Source organism: Anser anser (genome assembly GCF_964211835.1).
Source record: "Anser anser genome assembly, chromosome: 9".
Classification (NCBI taxonomy): domain Eukaryota; kingdom Metazoa; phylum Chordata; class Aves; order Anseriformes; family Anatidae; genus Anser; species Anser anser.
This window is the reverse complement of record NC_139729.1, coordinates 8,381,039-8,398,541: the sequence shown is the minus strand read 5'-3', so window position 1 is coordinate 8,398,541 and position 17,503 is coordinate 8,381,039. Positions and strand designations below refer to the sequence as shown.

At 37.7% G+C, this 17,503-nt stretch overlaps 1 protein-coding gene across 2 annotated transcripts in view; it reads left to right on the top strand.

Annotated features, from left to right (window-relative positions):
* LOC310903944 (uncharacterized protein) overlaps positions 1-17,503 on the top strand; it is a 144,256-nt gene that overhangs the window by 89,552 nt on the left and 37,201 nt on the right. The gene's annotated exons all lie outside the window — the stretch shown is intronic.

Below are 17,503 nucleotides of genomic sequence, written 5' to 3'. Positions count from 1 at the left end.
TTATCCATGAACTGTAGACAGCTAAGGCCAACTGCCCAAAGTCAAGTTTTTCTAAATTTTATTTAATTTTTTAAATAGATTGCCTTCTTAGCAGATTATGGCTATTATGAGTCACTTCAAACAGACACTGAAGGGAGTAGTTTGTCTCCTCTTTGGAGGACACTGAAAAGAAGAAGAAAAACAAAGCAATATGCATTGCGGTGTTGACCTGTGCTTGATTCCCGAACACTTTGCTCTACTTGAAATAGGCTAATCTAGTATGTTCAACAGAGATAAAGTAGAAAGAATTTGTATATATGCAGCAGCTAAATGAATCATAGAACCACAGAACAGCCCATGTTGGAAGGGATCTCTAGGGATCAGCAGGTCCAACTTTTCTTGGGAAAAGGGAGTCTTGATGGGATGATCTAGCACCCTGGCTAATCACATTTTGAAAAGCTCCAGTGATAGGGATTGTACCGCATCCCTGGGGAGGTTGTTGAAATGATTGATTGTTCTCACTCTAAAAAAGTTATTTCCTTTTTCAATATGAAACATCTCCCAGTGCAACTTCTGCCTGTTGCCCCTTGTCTTCTCCAGGTGCCTCCTTGTGAAGAGAGAGCCTCTGTCCTCTTTGTAGCTACGCTGTGATTAGTTCTCCCCTGAGCTTTCTCTTCTCCAGGGTGAAAAGACCTAAGTCCTCAGTCTTTCCCCACAGGGCAGGTTCTCCAGCACTTAGATGACTTTTTTGGCCCTCCTTAGTACCCTCTCCTGTCTGTTCACATCGTTTTTGAATTTTGGGGACCAGAACTGGACACGGTTCTCCAGATGTGGTGTGATAAATGCTGAGTAGAGTGATCAAATCTCTATCTCTAGGTCTACTAGTAATCCACTCCAGGTACAGCCCAGGATCTGATTTGCCTTTTTTGCTACTGCAGTGCACAGCTGACTAAGTCTCAGCTACTCTTCCAGGACTCCCAGGTCGCTTTCAGCAAGGCTGCTCCTTAACTGCATGGATCCTAGCCTGTACTGGGCTCCTTGGTTATGTCATCCCAGGTGCAGGACCTTGCACTTGTCTTTGTTAAACTTCATACAGTTCTTGCTAGTGCACTCTTCAGCCGGTTGAGGTCTCTCTTCAAGATGTCTCTCCCTTCAGATGTGTCTGCCTTACCACCCAGTTTAATGTTATCAGAAAACGTGGTGAGGGTGCTTTCAATCCCATCATCCATATCATTTATGGTAATGTTGAAATGAAAGCTGCTTGCTTCCGCTGTGTTGGCATTTGGACACGTTGAGCAGAGGGTTGAAGTGTGTGACCAATCTGGATAGCATCAATGGAGTGTATGCATAGCTTAGTTGTCTTGCTTGGCTTTGCCCTATCCTAATGCTATTTTTTTTTTCCTCTCCACGCATCTCTTCTCAATTGTTGAGTTGAAGCTACTGAGAGCATTCTCTAGCAAACAGCTGGTCTGAGGAGCTGCAAAGCTATCTGAGCAGCACAGCAGTATCTTTTGGCCATGCCCTCTTCCCTTCCAGAGGAGAGTAAGCAGGTGTTGCTTTCATGTTGAATCTGTGCCTTGGCAATTCATTCTTGAATTCACTTCCTTCTAACATGGATTTTCTCTTCAGTGAAAATGAAGATATGAATGGTCAGAAATGAAGATATGAATGACGAAAAAGCAAAGCTGGAAGTACAACTCTATTATTTCTATTTCATTTTGGATTATGTTTAATGTTTTGCTTGTGACTGTAGTATATTAATTATCTGTACTAAACAAAAGCTGTGAACTACTGGAAATTGTCTTAACTGAATCAGACTGACACAGGCACTTCCCTCTAAAGAAGGGTATACAAGAAATCTCTTAAAAGTTAGAGGTAGCAAAACTTACTTCCTTGATGTTTGTATCTTGGTCTATGCTGTCAGTGACCAGTTTAAGGCCTGAAAAAGAAAATGTTCCCTTCTGAGATTTTTTTTCTTAGTGTTGGCTATCATAACTGTCAATATTCATGATTAGGCATTAATGATCATTTAAGTGATATGAAGACTGGATAATTGTTTTAAGTAGTGTAGATAGATATGCATTAAACTTTAAAGTCTTCTACTGTTAGTTTGATAAATGCTGTTTTTCTTAAGAGATGTCCTCCCCAGCTCAGGAATGTTAAAATATGGAGTTTAAACTACTGAGGGAGAAAAATGGTAAGAAAACATTTAGATGTTAGAATATTATTTGAAAGAACACAGCTTTTTATTTTAATTTTCTTTGTGTCACCATTAAGGTTACACTAATAGTATCTGTGTCTAGTTTTGATTCAGCATTTCAGCTGCAGATAGTAGCTATTAGGGAAGTGTGTTTACAGGAGCACCAGAAGTCTAGCCCTTCTAAAAGCCCTTTCTTTCCCTTATACCACCAGTCAGTATGATCTAGAAGGTTTTTCCTAGTCTGCAAATTCTGTGGGCTCATATGAAGGGGCAATGGTTTTGGCACATATTATAATTCTGGCCTTCTCATTTTGGAAGAAATTAGCTTCAGAGCTTGTGCTGCTATGAAGGCAGGAACTGCAGACTCCTGCCAGAATGTGTAATGAGGGAGACTTGTGCCAACTACTCGAGGGCAAACAATCCAGTTCTGAAATAACAATACCCAGAAAGAAATCTCTGTTAATAAATTTGTCTAGGCATTTGAAGTCAAATTCTTATCTGAATTAAGGGAAACAGTCAAGGTTTACATTAGGCTTTTTTTTTCCTTCTTATTAGGATTTTTTTCTTTAAGTAGAGGAGTCAGATGAGACTGACGTGGTTGGAAATTCTGTGTAGTGTGGCTTAGTTGTAAATGTTTAATTCTGTGTGTATGGGAGGGATTTGTTTTTAATAAAAATGTTACTGACTTTTACACTTTTCCTTCCCTTAATTTTTCTCAGTATTGCACGTGTTTTTACTATTGTATGCTGTTCAAGTTGATAATTAATTAAATCTTTAATAGGCTACCAAAATATATTGCTTGCTTTTAATTCTTTCAGTCTGGGTTTTTGTCCTGTACTACTGATCCAACTTTCCTTCATAAAGCATTTTCATTTATTTCATTCATTGGCAGAGAACTTAATTTGGTGTTTACATCAATTTATTAAATAAAATACCACATGATGATTAAAAATAATTTAACTGTTTCTTATATGAGTTGGAAAGAAGTATAAAAACCCACACTATTTGTGGGAAGTTCCAGATCACTTCAGATATATTTTACCACTGTTGTTGCTAATTCTTCAGAATGTATCGCAGTATTTGTGTAAGTATGTTATATCCCCTGAACACATACCATAATCCCAGGCAATGCTTTCAGGTTGAAGATGTCAGTCTCCTGTCATGATGGAGATATTTTAACTGTGCAAGCAGATCTAGTCATGTTATGTTATAGATGGTACATGAATTTCTTAAAAACCAGGAGTGTTGTAAACAAGAAGCCTAGTCCTTTCTTCTTCACTCTGAAATCCATGATACTGTGAGTTTAAATAAATGATTAATTTTTAACATTTACTGAACTCTTTTAGGTAGTTACACTCTTTAGCATATTACAGAAAACTAGTAGTGAAGGAGTAAGCAACATTGCAAGTAGGAAAACTGAGGTTAAGTGACTTTTTCAAATGCATGTTATTCAGCTAGACTAGATGTTTTAATTGGTCATTGGACCATCAATGAAAGTAGTATGTGCTTTTTATTTTCAACTGGTATGTTGCTGCTTGTTTTTGCTTTGATTTGGCACTGTCAGAGGGGAAATGCTATTTTGAGAAGCCATCTTGCAAAATTTCAAGTTGGATTTAAATCACAAAGCTGTCAAGAGTCAGAAAATCATCCCAAATTTGATGCGTCTACCCTTCAAAAATTAACTTTATTGATTATCCAAAAATACATCTGAAATGTATTGTTGTTGGGTGTAACTTATCTTAAAACAAACTGTTTCTTAACTGAGCTGCATTAACTATGTGCTCTGTCCATTTTGAAGGACAATATGGAAGTCCAAGCCATTGCTGAAAGAGTGAATGTGGAGCTACCACAATGTAGCTGACAAACTGTGGCAATCTGATGGCATCTGTTTTTCCTTTGGGTAGATTACTTAATTGTTTCAATCCCTACTATACTATGACTTTTTTTCCCCTCCTGTTGGTTTCCATTTTCTGTTTTAATTAATAGGAAATAAAATGTGTTCCCCCTCCCCCACTTTTCAGGAGCAGGTATGTTTGTATGTATAGATGGAGAATGAGGGAGAAAGTTGGTATATGCAGAACATGTAGCATTAGAGGTTATTGTGATTTTCAGAAGGTGAACTTGAATATATGGCTTTCAGTTAAAGGCTTGACTATAGAAAATGCTGGGATTAGTTCAAAGAGTTTAAATGGAACACATGGAAAAGTCAGTCCCTTTCAAGCAAGTGGAGAGGTGAATAGAAAGGCACCAATTCCAGTCGGTTTTGGAGTTGTATCTGAAAGTGGTACAATTTGTAATTGCTAGAGTGCATGTTACTGGTTAAATATAGTGACGTGTTAATGATTAAATTATGAACCAATATTTTACGGTTTTGAATCCCAGAACTATTTTCTGAGCTGTAATTTCCAGTTACAGTATTGTCTCCGAATTTCTAGGTTTTGAGGAAATAGTTCTACATGTATGTTCCCAGAAGTGAGTAGAAAAAAACAGTGAAGGGAAGGATAGTCTGATTCCCCTGTAATTGACACCACCAAAGCAGAGGCAGCAGAAAATTGTGTAGGGTCTTTTGAGGTTTGTGGCTTAAAGAAAGGGGGGAAAAAAAACCCTGAGCAGAAGTGGTCTTTGGGGAGCACTGCATTTAGCATATGGGTTCAGATCTTTGCATAACAGATTAAATGTTTTGAAAAGCCTGATCTTCCACAGTGATGGTGTGCTTTGTCTGTGATGTCCTACTTGGAGAAAATGTATTCCAGATATATCATGAATGGGACAACGGTAGAGGGAAGAATACTCAATTGCAGTTACTTCCCTGTTTTCTGTTCTTAGGTCAGGATGTCAAGAACCTGAGTCCAATGGGAAAAATGGGGAATCTAGGATGATCTCTCATCCTCTCTTGTGCTATAATCCACTACATACAGCATTTCTGGGACTCACCATCTCTGTTTCCAAGCAGTACAAACAGTTCTCTGTAGCAAAGCAGAAGCTAGAGCAGACTAAAATCTGGATTTTTAGATTTGCAGGAAGAGGACAGATTTGCAGGAAAGGCCTGAAAACTGGGTTTGGCCCAAATTGCTCTGGCAGCACTTTATACTAGCTCTTGATATCCCTTCACACTGAGTTGCACAGCCCTGGTGGAGCAGGTGGTGATGCTGGTATGGGATACAGCAAAGCTGTCACATCTTGTGTTGTAAGAGCCAGTGATTCTCCTCCATAAAACACTTTACACTGAGGAAAGTGAAATTAACAGACTGGCTAATTGCTCAGAGGGTATGACAACGGGGGGCACCAATCAAGGGGCAGCAATGCTGAACATGCAGGCACTGGTGTACAATTAACAGAGCTCTTGTTACTGTAGAGCACATAAATTGGATACGGACAGAAGGTGAGGGAAAGAGAGGAGAAATGAGGAGGATATCTAGAAAATGGAAACTCAGAGTGAACACTAAGGAAAACTGTGGGTTCCTAAATTCCTTAGAGTCTGATTTACATTGGTGGTTTTAGTCTTTATTTGTTAGGTCAGTTTCAAGGAAGCAACAACTTGCTCTTCTGTTAAGGCCGTATATAGAATCCTTTCTTCCTCTTGACCCTTCATCCCCTCATCACATGTAGTTTTTCTTTAACAAGATCAATTGATGTTTTCTTCTCAATGGAACTTTTCTTGACTTATGTATCTAAGAACATCTTTGGTTAGAAATCTGATAAAAGCAATTTAATAGTCATATTAAGTTGAAGAAAAAAGTTTAGTCAGACCTATGAAATATCTTCGCAGTGAATGAAACTTTAAATGAGTGATGAAATGAATGAACTAAAGAGAACTGAGGTAGAATGCTGGTTCCAAGCAAAAATTATTATTCCTAAACAGATAAAAGTGACCACCAGCTCAAACTAGGAAGAACAGGAAAAAACAAAAATGATGCTGCTTTTTAGCTAGGATAATCTATGTTCTTACTTCTTTTCCTGTCTTTACAGACCAATAATTTTCACTAAATTAGCTATCCTATAAATTAATATCTATTATCAGGATAATGGATTATTTTTTTTCATAATAATAATTTGACTATGGAAGTCAGCTGCCAGATGTTTAATGGATTGGTCGGACAGTAAGAGATGAATACATCGTATGTATTTGACTCATTCATGTTGTACAAGTTGCTTGCTCCATTCTTTTTTTTTTTTTTCCTGCATTAATATAAGTCTCTGCAGAAATAACAATCTTATCCAAAAAAAGGAAATGAGGGAAAAGGAGGGGGAAAAAACAACAACCCCCCCCCCCCCCCCCCAAAAAAAAAAAAACAACAAACCAAAACACAAACATACACTAAATAACAGCATAATAACAGGTGTTTGAATACTTGGTATATCATTCTCATGACTGGAAACAAGGAGTCTGGGAAGCATGTATTACCTGAACCAATATCACTACTGACATAATGCATTGGCTTGTTTGCATTGGATTTCTTAAAGCTTGTTTAGCTGATTTATTGGTACTTCCTATTGGTAGTTGTTATTATCTAAAACCTTGGAGAAAGAAGTGACTTGCTCAGATAATGTCCAGTAAAGCTCCACAAGGAATATATATGCTGTTTTAAAGCTGGCTGAAAAAAAAATCTGATGGAAATTTGTCCTCCTCTTGGATTTGAATCTGTGACCTTCAGAACATGTAGTCAGTGAAAGTTGTGATAAAACAGCATTTTTGAGAGGCTGAGAGTTCAGAGCTCGTGAAAGTTTTTGAGGCTACATGTCCATGTATCTAACAAAGGCAGGCAGCTGGGGATAATTCCTTTGTTTCTGTTTGCCAAGCTTCTGGTATAAAGGTTCACTGATTTTTATTATGACAAAGAAACTGTCTTTTTGGACAATAAGCACTTCAGGGGCTTTGATGTACTGAAGATGTTTCTGAAATACCCTAATGTATGAAGATGATAGCTTTCTCTACTGAAAAATTCTCCAAATGCAAAATATGTTAATCTAGTTGCATTGATCAACCAAAAGTTTTGTAGTGAATCAACTAAACGGTAAATCTGTGAATACATTTATATCACCGATAAATCCTTGATATATTTGTGTGTGTGTAAACATACTGTATATTTGCACTTACTAGTATGCTCTCCCAAGTTAATTTCCCTCCTCTTGTTCCAACATCAGTATTTCACTGATTGTTGAAAATGTTTGTCACTTTTTCATCCATGCCTTGTTGGATTTTGCTTATTTATTTATTTACTTACTTTTTAAATGTAAAAACTGCTAAAATGCTAACAGCGCTTGCATTGGATTGATGCGTTGTTTTCTAAACAGGAGTTTGGATTCTGTCCAGTAGCAAACTGGGGGAGCAGAAAAAAATTCTAAATAATCAGATATATACATCTGTATGAGGTCTAGAAACAGTGTTACGTAGTGATGGCAATACACAACTGTAGTTATGATGAGCAGAGATTTGGGGAATGTGCCACTCAGCCTTAACTTCAAAGGGAGAGAGACATTAACTACCAAGGAGTGTTATGATCCAGAAGAGTTCATAACTGAAAACAGGATATTTTTGTGTCATTGCTTGAATTACCTGAAAAAAGAATTTGTAGATGCTTTTGAGATTTGGCATTAGTCCCAGATTAGTTGATTCCTCCATCCCCAGCTCTGTAGAGTAATGCCTCAGAAATTATGCCTTCTTGATCTGTTTTATTTTGGATTAGACACAAAAATTCTGTTCACTTGTGGCACGTAAAGTGACTTGTGCATGTTTTGCAGCACAAGCCAGGAGGTATTAGCATTAATACCAGGAGCTCAGAGAGGTAGAGTGCCATTGCAGCTGTGTTCCTCATGCTGAGGTGGCAGTATGTCAGGGTGAATTCCCTATCCAGTTGTCACGCACTTTCAAAGAGCCAGGTAAAATTTGGGACAGCCCCTTGGAAAGCCCTGTTCGGGGTTTATGAACTATTTTCTGTCCCTTCTCATTTATTTCTCTACATTTCTCAGTCCCATCTTGGTTTATAGGGAGTGCCTTTGTGTATTTGTGTCTATATGAAAAAAAGTGTGTGTATATATATATATTATTTCCACATTAAAAATTTAATTATATTACTACAATCCCAATGAAGTGTTATAGGATTGCCAGAAAACGCAAGTAGAATAACAAAAGGAGGGGGAGAAACGAGAAAAGAAAGGCCAGGCAATGGGAGACAGTACAAGCTAAAGTTTAAGCAGTCTGAGGCTGCCTTATTCCTGAAGCTGATAGGAAATGAAGCTGCATCCAGTTAATAATGCTCCTAGAGGAATCTAACTTAATAATTTAGGGTGAAACAGTAGTCTACCTAATTAATTAATATTAATTAAGTGCTATACCACAATGTCAGACAGGCAAAGGGCTGGTCTATACTGTTACAGAGAGTCACACAATTTGAAATTTGCTTTGCATGCCTGCGTTATAGAGGAAAATTTTACCTAGATCATTCCTCGTAGATGCTGAGAAGTTGAGACAGGTTATGCACAAATCTGAGGGTAGAGAACGGGAGAACTTGCAGCATGGCTGAGCCAGTACCGGTTGCGATCTGCTTCATAGAATCCACAGGTGAGAAGACTGAGAAAAAGTAGAGATGCTCATGTAAGGCACAGATACTGCTTTACAGACACACAGAGCAGCAATACAGCTTGTGTATGGCCATACCCTGATAGCCTTCCTCTCTATAGAGAAAGCAGTATGTATGTATGTTGGCAGAAGTAGGCAAGGAACATGTCTCTGTATGATACCCCAAGGAAGCTACCTGCTTGCTTTGGATGTCGTTTCAGGGAAGATTAAACTGGCATCTCCCATGATCAGAAAAAGAACATTTGCTGGGAAACTAGGACCTGGGGGAATTTGCTACATGATAACGTCATCTTTCGTATGTGATTCTGCTGTCTTCAAGTCAAATTGTAGTCAGTTATTTGACAGATCTGAAAATAGAACATCCTCCTCCAAATGCATATGATTTGCCTTTGTAATATGGATGAGAATTATTGCATATCAATCAATGTTCCGCTCCGGCTTCCTTGCAGCTTACCTAGTTCTTCAGTGGGAAAGGCAGATGAAACACTTAAGTCCAGTAGAAAGCTGAAGTATTTTGTTACCCTTTCACTAGGGTAATAAACTGTAGTGGAAAAGAACAAATAGAGATAAGGCATTGTTAGCAACGTGTTTCAAAAAGAGCAAAACGTTGCCAATAAAACTTTAGCTTAAGCATTGTCCCTGGATATGATTTAAGTGAATTTCAGTGTGCACTGCATCATTTCCTTTTACGAATTGCAGAGCAGAAACTCCTTTCACGTGGCACTAGTCAAACATTTTTTGATCTCATCGTCAGGATCCCAACTGCGTTTATAGTGCTGTTGTTTGCTTTTGCCTTTTTTTTTTTTGTAGCTGATCTGTGAACGAGGCTGGCAGCAGTGTTTTGTGAATGCTAGAGTTACTGATGGCACTGGGGTGTTATTGGATGCAGATGTCACAGTGAGAGGCCATTGGCATTAAGGAAATTCATGTATGTAAATGAAAGCAATTAAGAAGCTTAATCATAGGAATAAAATTTTCCTCCCTTACTCTAGTGATGAAAGACCTGTACTTATTTACAGCTCTCGTAACTCATAACGTGCCAGTCCTTTGGCCTGAGCACTAAAAGCTCTTATAGTCCAAGTATGAAGAAAGTTGCTCTTCTTTATATGGCTTTCACTTTAGTCCTTCCTCTGCTTCTAATGAATTTGTATGTCTCTCACATATTCCTTGAGCTGATCGGTTAAAGTATTTAAAACAACAGACTTGGAATGGTGTAATCTTGAATAAATATTGTCTTGAATACTGAATATAAATATTCAATCCATAATACTGAGGATAGAATGATAAGAAACATGCCATGTCATTGTATATGGCAATACAACAAATTGTTTGAAAAAGCAAGGCTGAAATATTCAATAAAAATTATGTGAGTAACATAATTGAGTTGCTAAGAATCATCTTTTTTTTTTTTTTTCCTCCTATTCACCTTGGTGGTAGATGGATTCTCAAGGATGAGAAGAAGAAAAAAAATGTGTGAGTTGTCTCTTGTCAGTTAAAGTGGGCTGACTCTATTTCTCATCAGCATTCTGCAGAGGCACCCAAGCCTGTTCATCTCGTTCTTTAACAAATGATTGATCTAGACCTGAGAACTGAGGAAAGCATGTAAAGTGCTAAAATAAACAAATGGAGGTAGAAGGATTGATTGTGCTCTGCTGCAGTGATTTTATGCAAGTGTTTTTTATCCTTAAGAGACTTCTAGCTTTTGAATTGAAAAGAGGCTTATAGAGGTTCAAATCATTAAAACCTTTATTTACTTTCAATTAGTGATGCACTGACCTGTTTGAGGAAAAGTTTGGAGGTGGAAAATCTTGGTGTATTTGCATATTGGCATGGTGCTAGCTGACTGTTTGCAAGGTTTTCAGTGGATTTTTTATGAAGACTGTGACCTTAACAGTTAGGTTTTCCAGGCAGGGAGTTTGAGTAGCATATGTGAAATGTGTGTTAATCCCTTTAGTGCTGATGAAAATCTAAACATAATGTCCTGCAGGTCATGGATGCCCTCACTGTAGCAACGTGTCCTGTTGCAATAATCTCTTATGCTTGGCTGCCAAGAGCAAAAGCTGCCATAGTTTTTAGACCCATTTGCATGAGTTGTTTTAGGAATTGTTGAAGTTGGAAGTTGCAGTGGACAACTGGTAGCAACCTATCTTCCGTTTCCTAATTCTGAGTTTTGGAAAGACATATTGTCCTACAAAAGCTAGCCTACAGCTGTGGCCAAAATGGGCGGGGGAAAGAATGAGACAGAGCAGTCTTGTGAAAGATCTGGCATGGCTTTTGGGAGAATTACATTTATGTTACTCTAAGGAAGAGTCAAAAAACAAATTCTATACTTCTGTGTAAAGTTCAAAGGAAAATTTTTGGTTTTCCTTCTTCTGTAATAGAATGCTGTGTAGCATGTATGAGAAACTCCAAAAAACACATATGATAGTTGTAGTCAAACTGTCCAAAGATGAAATTAAGCCATGGATGGATAAAATTATCCTTACCTCAGCAAACTGAATTAGTCTTTCATTGTAGCCTGTGGAAATGCCTGACATTTTTTGAAAATTCTTTTTCAGTCTTTGTAATTTCTGACAGAGATTTCTGTGTTTGCAGACCTTACACAGTAATAGTTACTGAGTTCAACTGTGCATTTGAGCTTTACAGAAGTAAAGAGGAGAACATGAACTGAGGAAGTAAAAGGACAGCTCAGGTCTGAATACACATGACTCCTTTACTTTACAGGTGAATTATAGATCTGGAACTGGAGGGAGGGGAATATCCTGTTCTGTGGACAGAGCAACTTCTTGAAAATAGAGTTGCCTCCCATAGTTGCTGTTTGACTACAGAAATAACCTGCACTGCATAAAATCTGGTCAGTGGTTTCAGAGAGATAATGGAAGACAGAGAAGGAGAGGAGTTATATTTAGCATATGTAAGAAAAGATAAAATCACATTAATAGAGTAAATGTAGAGGAAAATAAGGCAGGGTAAAGGTTAGCAAATGAGAGAATGCTGTGAACAAAGATACCAAATAAGCTTAGAGATTCAAAGTTACTTTTTTCCCCTGTGCTCTTAAAATGATTTCAACTACACATATAAAGTGCATTCTTTCAATATGCTATATAAATGCCAAAACTGTGAAATACACATCGACAACCACGGTAAAGCATCTGGTCTTATTTATGTGCAGCATAAGAGGAGTCCTTTCAATGTACTTGAACTGCAGGTTACACAAACTGTATGAAGTTGGGTACAAAAGCAGAGGCATTTTAGAGTTTTTAATCTTAAAAAGGAATGAAAATTCTGGAATACAGTGATCAACTGATTTGCTTGCCCAGTCCATTTGGTATCTTGATGTGTTGCAGGTAAGCACTTTCAATGATTAGTATTCATGGGTTGCACCCTGTAATGGAAAGCTCACAATTAAATTTTGAGTCTGATTCCTTCTGCTTTAAGAAAGGTTTGGAAAAAGTATTGCTCATGTCATGTCATGATCTCTTCATTACTAATCATTAATAATAAAGGGGCAAAATCAGTGTTGTCATCAGTTTAATGACTGCCACAATATTATCCAGTATCTTGTTGGTCTGTGGTGAATTTCAAGAATTAAGAATTACAAGTTAAACATATTTTACCCTAAACCTTCTTGTTAGTGCTTAACATATGTAAAAAGCAGCATAACAAGTAGCTGGTATCAAAACTTACTCTTGAAATTGAAGGTCATTTTTCTTCACTGTTAAACACCAGTCCAATCATCTTAGTCCACTTGAATGAGAGAAGTATTTTAAGACAAAATTTAACTATGGTTAGGAACATAAAAGTTGGCAGCAGGACAAGGCACTGAATACAGAAGATGACTCAGTCTGAAGAGATCATTGAAGATGTTTTGTAATAATTACAGTCGTGTTTTATAAAGTAGAGGATATTTTGGCAGACAGAAACGGGAACTTTAGAAACTGACAGTGTTTTCCAGTGAGGACAAGCAGAATTTATCATATGTCCACTGAACTAACTAGCAAAACAAACATACATAACTTTGCTGCTCAAGGTGTTATTCATCATCTGAATGACAGGGGAGTTGAATTCTATAGATACACATTTTTCATAAGAACTTTAATTCAGGGAATATTTTCCTCCAGCTGATATTCTCTCATAGAGAAACATCTAGCAGTCACATCAACTGCAAAAAAATTAAACTGACAACTGTCATTTTTTTACTTTTTTTTTTTTAATTTTGAAATAGCATTAAAACCAGATGAAATTAAAGCTTTTGTTTTATAAATTTATTTGCCAGGAAAAGCAAGAGGTAGACCCAAGAGATGTTTCCCAAGATGGTGGTCTTCAAATCTTTGTCCATGTAGGTCAGTGGCAAGAAGTAGCAATAAACACTGGCAACACATTTTGGTTCTTCTATTTCAAAACAAAACCACTTTGTTTCTTAAATTGGCTGCATCTTTACCTTCCTACAGTCTCAAAACATGTGTTTCCTTTTTCTGTTTAAATTTTTTCTGAAGACTTTCACAATCTTTAATAACACAAACCTCAGCACAGGTCTGTCGCTGTAATACCATTTCATTGAGAGAATTAAAGCATAGGATAAACATAAGATCAAAGTGAAAGCAAATTATTTTAGTTGTATTGCAAAGCTTTAATCTCTTGATATTCTTGAGTTTACTGTTTTCCTAATTACTTCCTAACCATTAAAAAAGATAAAAAGTTGCTACTATCAGCGCATTGTTTTCATTGCCAAGTTCTATTCCTGCTTCTCTTTTACTTGTTATGAACATGCTTTTCCTTTCAATTGCCAAGGCTATTGGCTGTTATAACGGCAAGTGTTATTCATTGTGCTGTAGTTTGCTCTCTGTTTTTGTAGCCTAAAATGTAGGCAGGCCTCTTTCAGACTTCACTTGCTCTGTTTTCAAAGCCCTTCAAAAAATAACAACTAAAATCTTCAAACAACACAGAATTCATTCACTTAATTTGTAATAACAGCAGCTCTGGTTATAAATGATGGATGAAACAATGAGAAAATTAATACTGACCTGCTGCTGGTCATGAAAGTAAAAGTCAGATTCATCATACAGTGATGAGCATATGAGGATTTTTAAGGGGTGTGTGTGTGTATCAGTAGAAGTATTTTAATATCATTTAATCAGTGAAGGAGTTTTATGTATTGTTTTCCGTTTGCATAGCCACTTTCAATTTTAGGCTGCTTACATGCCTTTCAAATAAGCAAAATATATTAATTCTAAAAGTAAATTTTTGAACCTCCAATAAGGAAAACTTTGTTAAACCTCTAGCAAAGGAAGGAAACTAATTTACTAGTTCCAGCAGTCCTAGAGGTTGTACTTCACTGTTCCTGTGACAAGACATAAGAAAACAAGTCTAATGATCAAAGTCATAAATACACATTCTGAAGCTAATTGAAAACCAATTCTAATCAGTTAGATCAGAAAGATCCCTGCAAATAAGAAGCTTAAATACAGACAATTAAATAAAAAATACAGATAAACTTCTAAGCTGAAAGGGGAGCAATAGATAAAAGGAAGAGCTACAATGTAGCTGGAGATTACAGCATAAAGGATTGATAAAACCAAGGGATGAGAAGCTTCAAGCAATCCTGCCAATGCAAGATGATATCTCTTGCTATTGCATAGCTAAAATTTTTGTATTTGTAAATTAGTAAGGGTTCTGCGTGCTGTCAACAAGCCTCCTAGAAATAGTTACCACCTTCCTTCCTTTCTCTGTGGCATCTGAAGAATACTTTAAAACAAAACAAAGCATATGTAACATTAAATACTGTATTTTGTGTACAATTAAATTTAATACTTTATACATTTGTTTTATATAAACACATGCATCCTAGTAATTTTCTGGTTGTGCATCAATTCAGTAATGCAGATGGACGGTGTTATTCATGATCTAGTATGTGGCAAAAGCTATGGAAGAGGAGAATCCATAGTTGGCTGAAACTCAGTCCAGATGAAGTGAGGAGATATCTAGAAGCTGTGAAGAGGAGGGTGGTATTATTTTTTCCAAGCAGTGTTTTTTGAGATGAGCATCATCCAGTTGCTGTATATCAGGGTCTGGATGGTGTGTTATGTGGTATTTCCTGAAAAGTAGCAAAGTATTTTTAGCTGAGGTGGTTTTGCTTTGTCCAGTGTTTTATTGCCTGCTAGTGAGCTGTCCGCAGCATATTGCTTGTTTGATTAGAGCTACCAAACTATCTCTGCATAGCATTGCGTTTTTCTACACACAGTCTCTCTTCACTGCTTCTGAAATTGTCTTGCTCTGGAAATCGGTGCGTGTTGGTACATACTGAGGGAGTGGAGCTACACCAAACTACATCAGCAGAGATTCATTCTGTAGCACTTTAGTTTTCTGTATAGTATGAAATCACATCTTTTTAAGGCAGAATATTAATAAAAATGAAACATAATAAAAAACCAAAGCACAGTAATATGAAGTTATCCCCTAATTTGTGACTAAATAAACGTAAATGTTATCCATAAACAATATTTGAATCCTGTTCTGTATGACTAGACAGACTTGCTTATGCATGCACCAGTGTTGTTTCAGCTGTAGTCATCATGCAGTGTGCCCAGGTGGCCAAGAAGGCCAACGGCATCCTGGCTTGCATAAGAAGCAGTGTGGCCAGCAGGTCTAAGGAGGTGATTGTCCCCCTGTACTTGGCTCTGGTGAGGCCGCACCTCGAGTACTGTGTTCAGTTTTGGGCCCTTCGCTACAGGAAGGACATGGAGGTGCTCGAGAGAGTCCAGAGGAGGGCAACGAAGCTGGTGAGGGGTCTGGAGAACAAGTCTTACGAGGAGCGGCTGAGGGAGCTGGGCTTGTTCAGCCTGGAGAAGAGGAGGCTCAGGGGAGACCTCATCGCTCCTTTAGGTACCTTAAAGGAGGCTGTAGCGAGGTGGGGGTTGGTCTATTCTCCCACGTGCCTGGTGACAGGACGAGGGGGAATGGGCTAAAGTTGCGCCAGGGGAGGTTTAGCTTGGATGTTAGGAAGAACTTCTTTACTGAAAGGGTTGTTAGGCATTGGAATGGGCTGCCCAGGGAGGTGGTTGAGTGGCCATCCCTGGAGGTCTTTAAAAGACGTTTAGATGTAGCCCTTAGTGATATGGTTTAGTGTAGGACTTGTTAGTGTTAGGGCAGAGGTTGGACTAGATGATCTTGGAGGTCTCTTCCAACCTAGATGATTCTGTGATTCTGTGATCTTTCCTGTGCACTTTTAAAATAAATGACTCTACAGATTTTGGAGCAGTTGTGATTTTAAGCCCCTACGATATTAGACGTGCATGTCAGTAAGTTGTTACTGACATGACAGAGCTGTTAAACAGCCAGAATGCCAAATTGCAGGACTGACAGAAATTTAGTTTGATCCCACTTTTTCTTTTATCAGAAGTAACAATACTGCTGTGATAAGTGGTTTCAGATTGCTTTAAGAACTTATTTCAAGGAGAAACACTAAGGAAGCGAGGTTTTGCAAACAAAATGCTAGGTATGTCCTGAAAATGCAGTTCCATTTCACATACTTCTATTAGACTATCTCAATAAAATTAGCAGAGTAGCTTTCTGGGTACAAGATTCACTTCTTCGGGTCACAGCCATGGTAAATACATGGAATCTCCTGACAAAAAGAGGCAGGTGCTCTCCTGAAGTTGTCTCAGGCAGCTACTCAGGCATATGCTTGCAATACTGTATGGCTCTGTTTCGGTTATTCATTATAGTTGTTCTTTGGGGTGAGTGGGTCAGGAATTTCAATCCTTTGGTTTGGATCAGGTTCAGGTCAGTGAAAACTTTAAGTGACCTGACCCAGCCATGAACCAAAGATAGTCCCAGAAGTTTCCCTTGAGGTGGAAACTGGACTCCTGATGATGTTTATCTACTGGTGACACAGTATGGGTTTCTAGATAACATATGACATTGTGGGGTGCTCATGATCACAAACCCTTGTCTGGATAAAAAAAAAAAATAGAAATGGACCTTTTGCTGAATTTGATAAAGTTGCTAGTCACATTGTCAGTTGCTTTTAGTTCACTTTAATGGGTCTGGGAACCTGTAATTTTAGCAATGTGTCCCAAGCCTTTTATCTTGACTTGATCTATTTTTAAATGTTTTTATTTTCACAGCTAATTTGCAGATTCTCAGAGTATAAACTTACCATCCAGGACCACAATACCACATGGCTTTATGGTTTCATTGATTAGTTTCACCTTATTATCTTTAATTTATTAGGAGAAAAAGGAAAGTTCTTATATGCCATAGGTCATATAATTGAGATCAAAACAACAAAGATAAGTGCTGCTGCAACATTATAAGGGGAACCAAGCCAAGGATTGTGTGTGCATTTAACTCTGTGCACTATTGTTAGTTCAGCTTAGCCTGAACAAAACCAGCTTTCTCTTATCTTCTTGCTTACTGTTGTTTTTATTTGACTACCCAAATTCCTACCTGGGCACTAAGATTATCTTCAAGAATCTCCTGAAATATTTCACATACACTGTAAGACAAAAGGATGAGTGATTAAAAATACAGGTTGCATTATTCAAGACTGTAGACATCAAGAGACACTTGTAAAGATTCTCCTTGCCAAAGAGACCCAGGTACCTGAAAGGCTGAGAAACTTACCCTCCCCGTTATAACTTTGGCTATTGCTACCAAAATTATTAAGATAATGTGAAAACACTGCAAAATGTTTACCATTTTTCCCCCAATTAATCCCCAATCTTATTTTTAAAATTACCTAT